The sequence below is a fragment of the Populus euphratica genome, unplaced genomic scaffold (genome assembly GCF_000495115.2).
Source record: "Populus euphratica unplaced genomic scaffold, PopEup_1.0 scaffold20.1, whole genome shotgun sequence".
In the NCBI taxonomy this organism is placed as follows: Eukaryota; Viridiplantae; Streptophyta; class Magnoliopsida; order Malpighiales; family Salicaceae; genus Populus; species Populus euphratica.
In genome coordinates this window covers 3,162,853-3,167,599 of record NW_011499854.1, presented here as the reverse complement: position 1 = coordinate 3,167,599, position 4,747 = coordinate 3,162,853, and positions in this window count along the sequence as shown.

Below are 4,747 nucleotides of genomic sequence, written 5' to 3'. Positions count from 1 at the left end.
TAAAATATTGATTTTATTTTATTCAAATTAAGAATTATCTTTAAAAAATGTCGTACTTATTAACTAAATTTTTTTTTTCATGAACTAGCAAGATATAAAAGTTTTTTAAAAAATTAATTTCATATATATATATATATTATTCATTTGAGAAAAAACCGTGAAAAATCTTGAAAATGTGTTTTTCAAACTCATATAAATTTGAAAAAGCTAGTTTTTTTTTAAATAATTCTTCAAATGAAAGAAATTAATATCTTATTTGAAAAATGATTTTTAATTTTTCTTTTTCTAACTTCAGTTTTTCAAAAATGAAAACATGACTCCTATGTTTTTTAATAACTCGTCAATATTCTTTATTCTCCAATCTTTGAGCTTTTCGAAGCATCAATAATACCAGATAAATCATATAGATTTATCAATAATTGAATTTAAAATAACCCTTTTATTCGTCCATTAATAGCATCGATAAATTCCGGGTCCAAACATCTAGGACGCTTTCAGACAAGTGACCGACCACTTGGTACGGGACACAAGCTCATACCTGCTCGCGTCTTACAACTCGTGTTCGTTTGAAGGTGGACCGACCACCTTAATATTGATCAAAGAGATTGATCTAGAAGGGAAGAAGATAAAAATCCATAAGTCATAGGTCACCATCAAACAATCAAAGCCAAGATCGTGTGGCAGGGAAGGGAGGACCAGTCCAGGCATATGGCTGTACCCTGATGAGAGGTATGAAAATGCAGGAAGGAACTTGCAAGATCACACATATTTTAATAGGGGTGGCAAACAAGATGATGCTATGCTTTGACCTAACTACACAATTATTTGTACGAACGTAATGTGCTAAGCCTCATTGTCCTTAATTCGACCAGACAAATGGAAGAAGATGCAATTATGTTCCAAGGTAGCCTCGCCCAAATTCTAGCAGCTTCATTTTCAACTCAATTGCAAGATTTTTATTTTATTTTTTGGATAATGGTTACTTGACCTCTTTGTGGGTCCAATTAGAAATTTTGTTTCACAATTATTGCTCTTAGAAGTCCAATCATTAATTGCTTTTTGTATCATAGTCAAGATTTAATACAACTCAATAATTGAACAGTGAGAGTGCCATAATAGTAAAGTATTATATATTCCTTGATTTTTTTTGGGATCATAGTTGCTTCACTGCTTTGTGGGTCCAAAGTATAAAATTTATGATCCTAATAGTGGTACGTGTGGCAATCCTTTTTGTAGCTTGAGATTTTGAACTACCGGTAGAAAAAACAAAACATTCTTAATTTTTATCAATTTAAAAAAATTTAAAATCACCATTTAATATTGTTATTAATAAAAAATTTAATTGATTTTTAAAATCTTGATAAAAATATTACTTGTATATAAAAAAAACAATATCATCTTAATACATTTTTTATAAACTAAATTGTATTATTTATTTTTTTAAAATAAACTAAAATATTATTATATTTTCTAATTATCATTCTGTTTATAGGTTAAAATAAGTCCATTCTAATAGACTAGACAATAATTTTATGAGTCGAGTCTAGTGATTTTGAATTCTAACATATTTTTTATATTTTTTTAATATCAAGAACATATACTATATATAACTTCACAATCTATATTATCAAAACAAAATAATTGTTTTGCTATTTTTGAAATTTACAATTTCACTGTAAACTTAATAAACTTATTATTATTAATATCACGATGCATGCATATGAAACCCTTTACGATTTATTAAAATTAGACTAAGATAATGTTTGCAAAAACACTACAAAAAATAGAAATACAAGGCTTGGGATTTTTCTTGAGACGCGTTTGCCAAAAAACCTTTAAGGACCTAAAAATTGCATTTTTCTTTTTACAAGTTCTGGCCTTGTCAAACGCAGCCTTAGGCATTAAAAGCTCAGCCCAGCTATGTGGATTGGGCTCGAGGCTTGGCCCAAATATAATTCAAGCCCTGTCATCCAAGCTTGAATTAAAACAAAAGAGACAGCCCAAAGACTTTAAGCCTTTTAAGTTAAATGGTTTTGTATCGAGCAGAGGCCATGAACGCAAATTAAAAAACAGCTCACCCCTAAGAAGATCAAAAACAGGTACTGCCATAGCAAAATCCAGAATTATTCAGGCGTTCTAGAAACCCAAAGCAACTTTAGTTTCATTCTTCCTTCCAAATTAAAACCATTACTCCATAACTTTATTTGATTACACAATATCACATGCATGTGCTGACAGTGCTAAAACATCAGTGACTCGTTTAAATAAAGGAGCATGGAAAGGAATCAAACCTTTTGCTGTATCATGCCAAGAAACGTTGGTTTTATTTTTACTAATCATATTTTGTGGGAAATGACTACTGTTCACCTTTTATTCTTACTAACCATGTAACGCCACCTTCATTTTGCAATGGAATGGTCCTCCTGGTCTCTTGGCTTTCAGCGCTTCCAGACCTTCTCCTTCCCTCCCGTTTATCTATTCCCTGTTGCTTAAAGTGGTGGAAAAGCTGGTTTAAAAAAGAAACTAGGGAGAATGATGATCCAAAGGTTGTCGGTCTGCTGGTGTTTAGCGGAGAAGGAACCATGCATGAACGAAAGAAAGCAACAGCCGGGGGTTTTCGACGAGAGGGATTACAGTGATTCCTTTCTTAGGTCAGGGCTTGTTTCTTTGTGAGGTGCAAAGTCTTTTAAAAGCTAGAAACCAAAGCTTGAAGTGTGAAATGGCAGTGTGTTGTTGGCAGTCCCGGTGGTCTCTTCCTTGAACTAACAGGGCTCTTATTTATAGGAGACGAGAGAGGTGTCTGAGATACTTTCGTGACTTAAATCCTAACCCTTTAACCTTCTTGGATTGATCCTTGACATTGATGACAAGCCAACAACCTATACTTTCAAGCCAGATTGTGAAAGACTGGTTAAGTCAGTGACTTTGAACCGGTATTGCAGCGGCTTATGACTACAATGTTAGGTCTTCCGTGTCTTTTGTCTTGCTTGAGACGCGAGAGGGTATGAAGTGACTGATTGAGATTATAGTTGTGATTAATTTTTAGAATGTTTTTTTTTTTAAAAAAAATAATATTAAAATAATATTTTTTATTTTTTAAAAAAATTATTTTAAAAATTAGAATTTTAAACCAATTCAAAATATTTAAAAACATTTAATTTTTAATAAAAAAATAAAATTTTTACAAAATATAATTTACACTCTATTTCTAAATGTTATCATATAGTTCTATAAAGACTTTTAACCAATTCCTTTATGAAAAAAAAAAAGAAAAAAACCTCTAGCCAGCTTCTTTATACGAGAAATGAAAAAGAAAATGAATAGTGGTTTCAAAAGAATATAGTTTTGTTCTTGCATATTTTAAGTCAACCTTTAAACTTGCAATTCTTTCAATTAAGCTTATTATACCAAGTAAGCTATCTAAGTTTCAATTGAATCCCTATCTTCCAATGTTTTGCAAAATGATATGTATTAAAGGTGTGCTTATTTTTTAAAAAGCGGTTTCTAAAAAATTATTTTCTAAATTTTTATATGTTTATTTACTATTATGAAAATTGGTCAATGAAAAACACTTTCCGATCAGAGAAAAATTTAATTTAGTTTCTGGAAAAGTATTTTTCTTTTATTTTTAGGCCGAAAATACTTTATGGAAGTTATGAAAAAATTAGAAATGTCATATTATTTGTTAATTATATCAAATTTGATTTTCAAATTTTTTATTGCTATATATATTTTATTTTGAATATTTATTTTTCAATTTCATCCCTTATAATTTGATTTTTATATTAATTTTGATCCTCATTTTCATAATTGTTATTTTTTTTCTTATCATTTTTTAATTGAAATTTTTTATCTATCAAATTTTGTCCCCGTTCTTTTGATTGTTACTTATTTTATTTAAAATAATTTATAAAATGGTAATTATTATTATTTTAGTTTCTTCATCTTTCAATTTTTTTATTTTTTAGATTTAATATCTATTATTTTGATTATTATTTATTTCAATTTAGATAATTTATGAAACTATATTTTTTTTTTAATTTTTTTTTCATTCAACTTTTTAATTTATAAGATTTGTTCCTCATTATTTTAATAAACTTAAAAAATAACATATTAATAAGTTATTTTTCAACTTATTTTCCATGATATAATCAAATATTGAAAACTATTTTCCAACTTATTTTTCATTACACTATCAAACATTGAAAAATAATTCACTTTCAAATAAAACTACTTCCAGCAAACAAACATGACATAAACCTCCAATTTAATGTTTCTTCAATTGAATCCATGATTATTGAGTAAAACAAAACCTATTATAAGCTTAATTAAGCCCTTAAAATTAATTAATTTTTTTAATTTTGATCAAATTGACTTTCATAATTTTTTTATTCAATTAAATCCTTAATTAAGTCAATTAAACCTATTAGAAGTTTAATTAAATTTTTAAACTTGATTAATTTTTCTAATTTTAATTAAGTTGGATTTCATTCTTAACTTTCTTTTCCATTAATTTTTTTCCAACCTATTTGGTTAAAATATCTCAATATGACTTTTTCTTTGATATTTTAATATATTACAGTTGAAAGGATTATTTTTTCTTGTCTCATATCATTTGTATCATATTCATGATCTCATACCTTTTCGTTTGGAGATTAGAAAAACTCTTAAAATGACTCTAAAATATATTTTAAAAAACTCATAATTTAAATAAATGACTTATTGTATAAAGCGTATTTGATGTAAG